The 11,677-nt window shown below is 35.2% G+C and overlaps 1 non-coding gene across 1 annotated transcript; it reads left to right on the top strand.

The window, feature by feature from the left end:
• The first annotated feature begins 11,285 nt into the window (after positions 1 to 11,285).
• Positions 11,286 to 11,383, top strand: LOC125861098 (U6 spliceosomal RNA). Its single transcript, XR_007445959.1, has one exon. It is a non-coding gene; the product is annotated as a U6 spliceosomal RNA (small nuclear RNA).
• Positions 11,384 to 11,677: the final 294 nt, after the last annotated feature.

The following is an 11,677-nucleotide window of genomic DNA, read 5'->3' as shown; positions in this document are numbered from 1 at the left end:
GACTCCAACTCTACATCAGTAAACACGTCAGTCAGCTTCCTTGGACATGTTCCTTTGATATGTTCCATTCATTAGCTTCCTTCATCTCAACACTTTCCCTCAAGCTAGTGAGTGGATGAACTGTAACTAAGGAGGATTTGAAGAACATCACCCAAAGTGACAGTGTGCAAGACAAAGATTTAATGCTCGAACAACAAACTAAGGTGGTATTCGGTGATACACCAAAAAAGAAAGATTGACTCAATCGAGTTCGTCAACTGAGGTTCAAACACCTAAAGCCTAAAACATCACAGCGAGCTGGGGAACGAATGGTGATTCACCGAGTGAATTAGTAAAGCCCGACGAATGTCACCGATTTGGTTGCGAAGTGGATTTTTGGGCCAAATTTTGGAAAAATATAAATAGCCCAAATGATAGAGTTTTAAGAGAGTTCGATTAGAGCATTGACCTACTGAGTTCAAGAGAACGTTTTGAGTGAGACCATTTTAATTTTTAGAACACTTTTTCTAGCCTTCTTGGGGTTTTACAATTTGAATCTTGAATTCAATAATTTGAAGTTCAATCCAATGTGGGTTTACTCTTAATTGCTTGATTTCAAGTTACACATGGGTGCTTTCATGGAAGGTATACTTTCTTTACTTTTTGTGATGAGTGGCTAAAACCCCAAGATCTAGGGGTGCTCCAATGGAGTTGAGTGTTAATTTAATGTAGTGGGTATTATTCTATGCTCTGTTTTGTTGTTGTTCACGCATGATGAATTTGGTCTAACATAAAGATTAAGGTTGCAAACTTAATTCTTACTTCCTATCTCTGGCTGATGCTCGAAAGAGATTAATTTGGGTGGGTAATTAGTTCAATACTAGTAATTTATGTTTGATGTCTTTGAATTACTTGAAATAAATGTTATGGGTTTGATCTAATTGCCCTATTCTTGAAAGAGGGAATAGAGTAAGATAATGTGTTGTTCATAATTGGCATTAGATGAGGCCGAAAGGAAATTCTATGCATAGATGCTTTGAGATTGAAAGATGATTAGCGTCATTGACGATGACTTAGCCTAATCATGTATGCACATCACTATAGAGCAACACATTTACTCCTATATGACATGGATTTCCAATTCCCGCACCCTTAGATTGCTTGATAAATCTTGATTTCATTCAAATTTTAGTTTAATAGCGATAATTGACAAGAAATCTTTACATTGGTGGTACCATCCACCCAATTGTTCATATTACTCCAAATGAGATGATTTAAAGTCCAAATCTCTCGATAAAAAATCCTCCATGATATGCCATTCCCTGTGCGATTCTACACCGACTCTTCATTAGGATTTTACTGACTACGATCACTCGCCTTTTTAATAGGTTTTGAAAGGTGATTTGAGCGTTACAAAAAATGACATCGCTGTAGGAGAGCGGTAGTTGAGAATTCTAATTGAGAAACTAGATTTTAATTTGGTTTATTTGTAGTAGAGTTGTTGATTTGTTTTGTTGTAGGCTGATTTACAAGTTGACAAGATGAGTGACAAAGGGAGGGACAATAATAGTCACTATGGTGAAAATGATAATATGAGTGGCCTAAATGACATGTCCATTAATATCATTCAAAGCATGGGAGCAATCCAAATACCTCCTACAATCGGGAGGACGGTGTTTCACATCACTGGTCCTATGATCCAATTGCTCCATATGAAAGGAATTTTTGGGGGCCTATTTCATGAGGATCCCCATGAGCACCCTACGAATTTTAATGAGGTGTGTGGACCCTTTGTGTTCAAGAATATCTCTCAAGAATCCATAAGGTTGAGACTATTCTCATTCTCTATAATGGGAGAAGCTACAAGATGGTTGGCAGAGTTACCAACTGATTATATTACTTCGAGGGATGAGCTAACAGAAACGTTCTTGGAATGATTCTTTCCATCCTCGAAAATGGTTAAACTTCGTCCCAAATCCAGAATTTCAAAAGTATTGGAGTTGAGCCCTTGCATGAAACATTGTTGAGATTCAAGAAGTTACTCTTGCAATGTCCAATGAATAGCGTTCCAGACAGTTTGCTGCTGCAATACTTTTCCAATAAAAGTATGGCTACTCAATTGGTTCATGGTGGGTTGAAGAGACAACCGTATGAGGTAGATGCATTGTTGTTAGATGAAATGACTAAGGTCAACCGAGCATGACACACAAGAGAAGACCAAGTACCCCTTCTACAAGTGGGATTGAGTACAAAAATAAATTGAAAGGAGCCATGAAAGGGATGAGAATATGGCGAAAATGATGACCTAAATTGATGTGCTATCTAAACATGTCAGGGGAGGTTGAACTAAGTTAGTAAATGTGGTTGGAACAAACAATGGGCAGTGCCCGAATGATGCCAAATTAGAGGCTATATACAATGAAGAGGTTCAATATTTGGGAAATCAAGTGTGGAGTTCTTACAACAATTATCTACGTCAAGGTGGAAACCAAGGTTGGAACAAGGTTAGAGATAGTGGTTAGAAATATTGGAGGGGTGGAAATTGGAAAGACAAGGAGGTTGACAAAGATAGATACGTGCCTTTCCATGATCGTTCACGCTCAAAAGATTCGACAGGTCTAGAAAGAAGCAAAATAGATGACATGCTTGTGAGGATCTATAACAAGGTTGAAGGATCCAATAAGGTATTGAAGGATTTAAAAAAAGACTTCTCCACTTTAACCCAATGACTTCAGATTCAGGTTCAATCAAGCAGCTGGAGACCCAATTGGGTCAAATTTTCACTCATCTAAATTTGTGGGAAAAGGAAACTTTGCCTAGTGATACCATCCCAAAACCCAAGAATGACTATTGAAGTTTAAGGACTATTTTGTGACACGACATTAAATAAGACATTTCTTGGGAGGCAACCCAAGTCTTTACTCTTGTTTTATTTAATTTCGAGTAATGAGACTGCCCATCAAGTATATAAATACCTGGGTGAAGGAAGGACGGGTAACAGGAGAAGGGGGGGGCCATACACTAGTAGTAGTCACAGAAGTAGAAGGTGTAGATGTTATCCAGCAAAAGATGAAGGAGTAGGAATACGTGTCTGCTCCACAGAAGGAGCAAGTATGGTGGTCTCAGGAGTCAAGGTCGCAAGGTTGACTAATGGAATGGAGTCTGGTAGTGGAGCCCTCGGAGAAAGGTTCTCTAACACACCAAGCCTCTTCAACAAAGTCTCTTGAAACAACAGAGCTCCAAACTCGGGAGGTATCTGATCATCAGCAAACTCAACTCGTGGCTTAGGAAAAGCCTCTTTACCTCTACCTTTGGCTGGTGCTTCCCCACGGGTACGACCTCTAGCCGATGCTACTCCACGAGCACGACCTTTAGCTCGGGCCCTACCTCTACCATTAGTTGGGGTCTCCACAACAACCTTAGGGACTGCTTCCCCTCTATCTCTAGAAACAGAAGCTCTGGTCCTCAACATTATAACACGCGACAACTCAGCACTAGCGAAGGTAGCCATGCACGATAAGAAAGAATGAATAAAAGAAATTTTCTAACAATCTTTGTAGCCTGTTGAAGATAAGTATAGACATCTTTGTTCTGATCCTCAAGACTCTACTGCACGGAACGAGGAAGTCATTATTCAGGCTACCCAAGAGAGGTCTCTCCGAGAAACTTCATTTGTTGGGTCCAGTGGAGTCACTCCAGACTCCCCCACACTTCTCATTGTTGAGTCGGGCACTAATACCTAAGCTGAGCCTTTCTTGCAACCTCCCGTGATCCTATTACTGAGCATAGATGCCCTATTGGAGGCTTCTCTACTAGAGACTCCAGATGAGTGGTATCTAAGCCAACCAATATAGAACTTGTACCAGGCATGATATACAAGCCAACTATTAGCTATTCCATACGAGGCGTGGTACCCCAGCCAATCATAATATTTACCAGACGTGGTACCCAAGTCAACCAAGAATTACAGATATCACACGATCACAATCACAATGAATACGACCACACTTGCAAAGCCACAAATAATTAAGACAAGTTCATTTCATGAGATTGACAACAAGATATCATTTCACATTCGTCTCTTCTTTATCCCTAATCACGTATTGTACAAGCATTGCAAAAAATAGTTAGCATGCACACATAACATAAATTAAGAAACAATTTAATCACCACCTACCTCGAATCAAGCTAGAATGCTCTACTAAACCTGAGCCTTTATCTTGTTATGAAGCTTTAGTTGTTCTTGGTCTAAAACAATAGCACAACACAAAATCGACCTAAAATGGCCTAAATATGCCCGAATTATCTCTAAATTCCAAACCCCATACCAACATCATGATCATCTCACCTAATCTAAGGCTTTCCCACCAATAATTCACCTAGAATTATTGGTTTTATGATTACACTAGCAAATTACGGATATATAATCATGAATAAAAGATTTATAACCAAAGTTTAAAGGTTTCTACATCCAACAATCCTTACTACATCGGATTTTTCATTCTAGGTCAAGCCAAATCCTCCCCAAACCCCATAATTATCGATTCTATGGTATAGACATCAAACTACTGGATTAGGGACACAAACAACTCACTTTTATGCGGACTCTGGTGGAAAATCGATGAAAACTCTCCCAAATTGACCTTTCCCTTCCCTTAAACATTCTTGAGTAAGAATGAACATTTTTTCGAGGAAATTTCTACATTTTCAGTGACTTATCCTGTCATAGCGGTCTAATCCTTCTATAGCAGCGCCGCCTTAGCGGAAGTTACCCGCTATAGTGGAGTTGATCATCTTTTACTTTCACTATGGTGAAAACTTTTTCGCTATAACATTCGTCGCTACAACGGCGTTTCACCCGTTGTAGCAGCTGACAGGGGACATAAACTCGAAAACACTCCCATTTTAGTCTATTCCGCAACACACCTTTGAACCTTGATGTTCTAGACCAATTCCATTATATCAAGTTCGATATCAAGAATTCTACTCACCTGAATTCAATTCTAAAAGACCTTATAGACTCTTTAATGTCTTAGCAAAAGGGTAAACAAACTCTACTTAGACATTTTATCCAATTCTTTCCCCCAATTGCTCAAATTTTGTTCGTGCCCATCATAACCAAGAATTTTCAACTCACTATCCCAAAAGCTTTCTCCACTGATTTCTTTTACAGTTAGCACACCCATAATGACAGGAAGAACCGTTACACTTTTTTATTCATTGACTTTGAGGTGAATTTATCATTTACAAAGAATAAACTATATCAAATATAAAAAATATTTCAGATTATACACAGAATGCACAGATCTAATTATTAAATATATATCATATACATAAAAAAACTATATCAAATTCATCGAAGAAGTGATCACATAAACCGAATGAATAGATTATATACATATAATCATTAAGTAGATACATAGAAGAAACTATATCAGATACATAGAAGAATATTTCAAATACGCAGAATGAACAGATCAGATACATCTAATCATTAAGTATATATCAAATACGTAGAAGAAACTATATCTGATACATAGAATGATAAGTCAGATACACAGAATGAACAAATCAGATACACAATAATCCACATTACAAAAGATTAAATGAAAAAATTGTTGGTCCTCAAAATTTTTTTGGAAGAATTTTGACTTTTTTGAATCTTTTTAGGAGTTCTGATAGAACAAATTACTCCAAATTTACTATACGCGTGATTTCTTCCTTAATTTATGTCTTTTAGTTGCATTCCTTATTTAAATACACTTATTATGTGTATCCGAAATACATGTATCTGGACACACCTGATACATGTATCTAAGTTGCAAATTATGATAGGATTGGTGATATTGCAAATTCACAGAAAGAGAGACAATTAGCTCCTAAACTAATAAGATTTGTATTGTTGTCCTAAATTATATCACCTCTTTTAATTATATGCATTCTTCAACATGAGGTAAAATCTGAAGTTTGTTCCAAACGAGGATAATGTGTATAAGTAAAGTAATAACATTTTTTTTTCTTCTTTTTTCTTTTTCCAGAAAAGAAATTAGTGGCCAAAGCTCAGAATTTGAGTTCCAAGCTCCCATTTCACAACACACTTTTCAACCAGGACGTTCTAAAACTACCCCTTCACGCCAAGATTAGTTTCAGAAGTTCTGCTTGCCCGAATTCGATTCCGTAAAGCCGTACAGGCTCCTTAACGTTTTAGTTATCCATTAATGTGACAAAATTCATAGTTAAACCCTCCATTCATTACCAGATTTCCTTAGACCTCACCTGACCCATATTTCGTCCAAATCTGGACTAGGCGACAATTTTTCAAGTCACTACTCAAAAATTTTCTGATCCGAATTCTTTCCCCATGGGCTTTTCTATAACGACAGAAACAAGTCGTTACACTTATTCTTTCATAGCGGCCTAATCCCGTAATAGCGACGCCTCCGTAGCAGAAGTTGCCCACTATAGCGGAGTTGACCATCTTTGACTTCCTCTATGGTGAAAATTTTCCACTATAGCAGTCGTCGCTAGAACTGCGTTTCAACCGCTATAGCGGCTGGCACATGACATAAACTCGAAAACCCTCCCATTTTAGTCTATTCCACAACACATCTTTGAACCTTGATGTTCCAAACCTATTTCTTTATATAAAGTTTGATATCAAGAATTCTACTCACCTGAATTTTATTCTGAAAGGCCTTACAGACTCTTTAATGTCTTAGAAAAAGGGTAAACAAACTCTACTCAAACATTTTATCCAATCATTTCCCTGATTTTTCCCTAAACTTCATCTCGCTCAAATTTCTTTCGTGCCCATCATAACCAAGAATTTTCAACGCACTATCCCGAAAGCTTTTTTGCCTGATTTCTTTTACAGTTAGATCACCTATAATGACAGGAAGAGCCGTTACATCTTCTTCATATTCATTGACTTTGAGGTGAATTTATCAAATACAAAGAATAAACTATATCAAATATAAAAAATAGTTCATATACACAGAATGTGCAGATCTGATACATCTAATTATTAAATATATATATCATATACAGAAAATAAACTATATCAAATTCATCGAAGAAGTGATCACATATATAGAATGAATAGATTATATACATCTAATCATTAAGTACATATTAGATACATAGAAGAAACTATATCAGATACATATGTAGAAGAATAATTCAAATACGTAGAATGAACATATCATATACATCTAATCATTAAGTATATATCAAATACGTAGAAGAAACTATATTTGATACATAGAAATGACAAGTCGGATACACATAATGAACAAATCAGATACATAATAATCCACATTCTGAAAGAATAAATGAAAAAAATGTTGATGCTCGAAAAAATTTGGAAGAATTTTGACTTTTTTGAAATTTTTTACGAGTTGTAATACGACAGATTACTCCAAATTTGTTATATGCATGATTTCCTCCTTAGTTTATGTCTTTTAGTTGCATTCCTTCTTTAGATACACTTAATTATGTATATCTGGTTAATATGTATTCGAAATACATGTATTTGGACACACCTGATACATGTATCCAAGATGCAAATTATGATAGAGATTGGTAATATTACAAATTCACGGAAAGAAAAACAATTAGCTCCTGAACTAACGAGATTTGTATTGTTGTCTTAAATTATATCACCTCTTTCAATTATATGCATTCTTCAACAAGAGGTAAAATATGAAGTTTGTTCCAAACGAGGATAATGCTTAAGTAAAGTAATAACATTTTATGTGATTAACTAATATACTTAATATGTGGAAGTTCCTAATAGGCACACTCTGTCATGTGTTTAGGTGACTTGATCAAAACAAGCCATGATTTAATAGCTAAATAAAATTTACTCTTAACTTTAAGAAATTATCGATAAGAAAAGAAACCAGTGGCCAAAGCTTCACATAGTAAAAAGTGGCACACTCTAAACAATATCTTTCCAAAGTGATTGGATACAAAATCAATAATGTACAATTTTCATTATATTAAAACTTTATATTACCTTTCAAGAGCCCAAAGGTTACGTACTTTTATAATATATGTATTCTGCCTTTATATTGTACGCTTATCACTTTGTCTCCTACACTACAAGATTCCCTTATGTATGGTTGTACCTCCTTGAATCTCTTTCCATCCATGAAGCTCCTCTACTAAAACAATAATATAATAACATATGTAAAAAAAAATTATGATAAACATTAATTGATAACTTGATATATCTGAATAAATAATATGCTATCATGTATTGTATTATTCCCTTAGTTTAATTTCATTTACATAACTAAATAGATGTTTTACTTTACTTGTCCATTTTAGCTAATAAAGAAAATTTTATTGATTTTCTCATACTTACCTTAGTACTTCCTGTGTCTCTAATTATTTGTCCACTTTTAAATTGACACACCTATTAAGAAAATAATTATTGACATAGTGCATTACCACTTTACCCCTATAAATTATGAAGTGAATGAATTAAAACCTTGAGATTTTCAAGATGTTCTACATTTTTCAAAGTAATTAATTGAGGGTGTTATAGGTAAAAAAAATTATTTTTTCTTGATTTGTCAAAACGGACAAGTAATTAGGGACAGAGGGAGTATTAAATAACGTAGTTGAATTTGGAGTTTTAAAGTGTCATTAATAAGGTTAGTTCAGTAAAGCATACTACTAATTAAAGTTTTCGTAGGGGATGTGCAGTGGAGGAGTCGAAAATTTGGTAAAGGGTATGCAAATTTTCTTCTTAGCTATGTTAAGGGTGTGCAAAATTACACATACACTCATAATAACTAACATTTAATCTCTATACAGCACATAATTTTTTGATGACGAGTGTGCACCAAACCACCCTTCACCTAAGGTAACTCCTCCATAAGATATGTCAAATTAATAGGGGTCAAGTAATATGAAACGGAGGAAGTTAATCATACTTATAGCGTAAAAAAGAGGTAAGTGTCAAAAACACACCTAAACTATTCCCTTTTTTGAGTTTCATATTTAAATTATTGGGAGCGTGAGTTTCATACCTAAACTATCACTTAGTAGTTTCAAAACACACAAGACATTACTTTGGGTTATGATATTAGTTCTCTTCTTCACTTTACTTGTAAGACATTTGATTTTTATCTCAAATATTGTATAAGTTCTTGAGTTTGTAACATAAATTGGGACAGAAAGAGTAACAAGTTTTGACAATCTCGATCAGGGGCGGATCTAGTAAGGTTCGTGGGGTGCCACGCCACCCACGGATTTCGATGAAAACTCTAGTATATATAGGTATATATCTACAATATAATTATAAATACTAAACGTGCCACCTAGGGAACCAAAAGGCCTTGTGGTGCTACTGTCTAAGGGCCATATTCTAACACAGAGGTCGCGAGGTCGAATCTCGCTGAGGCCCTGACGGTTTTTTAACTTGCTCGTTGAGGCCTTGGTAGTTTTTTAATTTGCAATTTTATCTTGCTCCCTTTTTTTTTTAGTTAAATTTTTGGCCCTATGGACCAATTTATTATATAATCAAACAAAAGCCAAATAATCCAAATCAGGTCCAAAAGTGACCCGATCTAACAATTACAAACAAAAGCAAAAAGCAGCTCTCAGACACTCTTCAAGAAATGTTTGAAAATTTTCTCCTTGTCTCATCCGCCGCCCATATAACTCTTCCACCTTGACGCCTTAGCCACAAGATGAAGATGAGCTTCATTTCAGTCTGTTGTAGCTGTCATGGTGAGTGTATCCCTTTTTCCGTTCTCCTTACTAATTTTTTTTCTCCATTTTGTTCTGATTTCAGTTCAGGTGAATCTAGCCTTCTCCTAAATCGTTGTCTTCCTACTGCCCGGTTCCGTACATAACATCTCTATTGTACTTGATGTTGTTCTTGTTTTGTAACCCTATATTCATTGCTTAATTTGATCAAGTTTGTTATGATTGATTTTGATGAATACCCTTGACTGTGTGCTTCCTTTGTTTCGTTAATGACTGTTGCTGAACTGCCCTGTATTTCCTCTTATCTTGGTGTTTTGATCCGAATATTAGAAATTTGTGACTTATCTACATTCAGAATCTTCTTACAAATGTTGGGAAGCTCTTGAAAATTATTGTATATTTGCTTGCCTTCTTTCTCATATGCTCTATTTGCTAATGAATCTGCAAGATAATTTTCTTCCCTGTAAACATGTGTGACCTGAATATTAAGTAGTTGTTGTACTCTGATAATTGCCTTGTATATATCTGCCATCTCCCATGAAATCTTCAATAATCCTCTTAAAAAGTTCATCATGATACATAAAGAGTTTGTTTCTAGAATTACATTTTGTATCTGTGTAGACCTTTAAAGCTTCCAAAATAGCCCTTGCTTCTGCCTCCATATTTGTAGTAACTCCAATAGGTTCCGCTTGAGCATAGATTAGATTTCCTTCACTATTTCTCAAGCAAAACCCCTATGTACTCAATCCTGGATTGCCTCTACAAGCCACATATGTATTACACTTAATAATTGTACCTTCAGGTGGTCTCCAAGCTACTGATTGATAATATAATTTGGGTTTGTACATCCTAAGCATCTGTACCAGGTTGACCAGTCATCTGGTAATTGAACATGGGAACCACATCACAATCAGTTGCCTTATTAGTGTTTGAACTTGTAACACCATGTTGTGGAAATTGATGTCTCCACCATGTCTTCTCTTCCATAGTGTCCACATTATTAAGGAGGATATTGCTCTGCAAACACTCCTCAATTTTGATGGCCCTGTGAGCCTCTAGAATTTAATTATTACTTGCTGTAAGTGCATGTTGTCAATGTTGATACCTACAAAAATAGCAAATTGCTTCCATAGCTTGTTTTAACTTTCTCCCTTAATATGACAGCGCCACATTATTTTTTTTGTTTGTTTCTAATAGTTGTCTTAATATGGAGTAGTAATTTATAAGTATATTTGACTAGCATGTTACTTAAAACGTGATCTATTTGTAAATACAAGCAATGATATCGTCATTGATCGTTTTCAAAATATGAAAACTTGTCGAGCACAATTATAAATGAATGATGAATATTTATGATGTTTATAGTATAATTGAAAGTTTTAACTTTGTTTACTTTATGATCTCAATCAAATGTGGGGTGCAAATTTGTATTTATATATGGAGGTAGGGAAGGGAAGAGAAAATGGTAAGGTGAGAGTTCAAATAGTCAACCAATTGAGCTAAAATGATTTTTGAAAAAAATCTTCCGTTGTCGGTCTTGAATTCGACTTTCAACAAGAGCATCTAAACTAAAACGATAAACTTTTGTTCTGTTGGAGACATCTGATAAAATTGAAACAATGTAGAGAAAATTAGCATGACCCATGCGCAAAGAATTTGTAGTATATATAATACATAAATTGTCATCTTATTATTGTTCATATTTGTCGTAGACCGAAAAGACGAATAATTTAACTGAAGCCTAAAATTGATTTAACCGATAAACCTACATGGCACCCAGAGACTTGAAATCCTAAATCCGCGACTGATCTTGATGATGGAGATAGTATCGCGACTAATATCTTGTTTGTTCTTTGTGGTCACTAGTTTATAATTTGTTCTCAGTTCTCACCTATTCGTTTAATTATCTTTAAAAGCAAGTATTTAAGCATCAAGAAATTAGCGTTTAATCATATTATAATTTGTATGCTTTAATTTG

The sequence above is a fragment of the Solanum stenotomum genome, chromosome 3, assembly GCF_019186545.1.
Source record: "Solanum stenotomum isolate F172 chromosome 3, ASM1918654v1, whole genome shotgun sequence".
Lineage (NCBI taxonomy): Eukaryota > Viridiplantae > Streptophyta > Magnoliopsida > Solanales > Solanaceae > Solanum > Solanum stenotomum.
The sequence above is the reverse complement of the archived record's forward strand: the minus strand, read 5'-3'. Positions and strand labels throughout refer to the sequence as shown.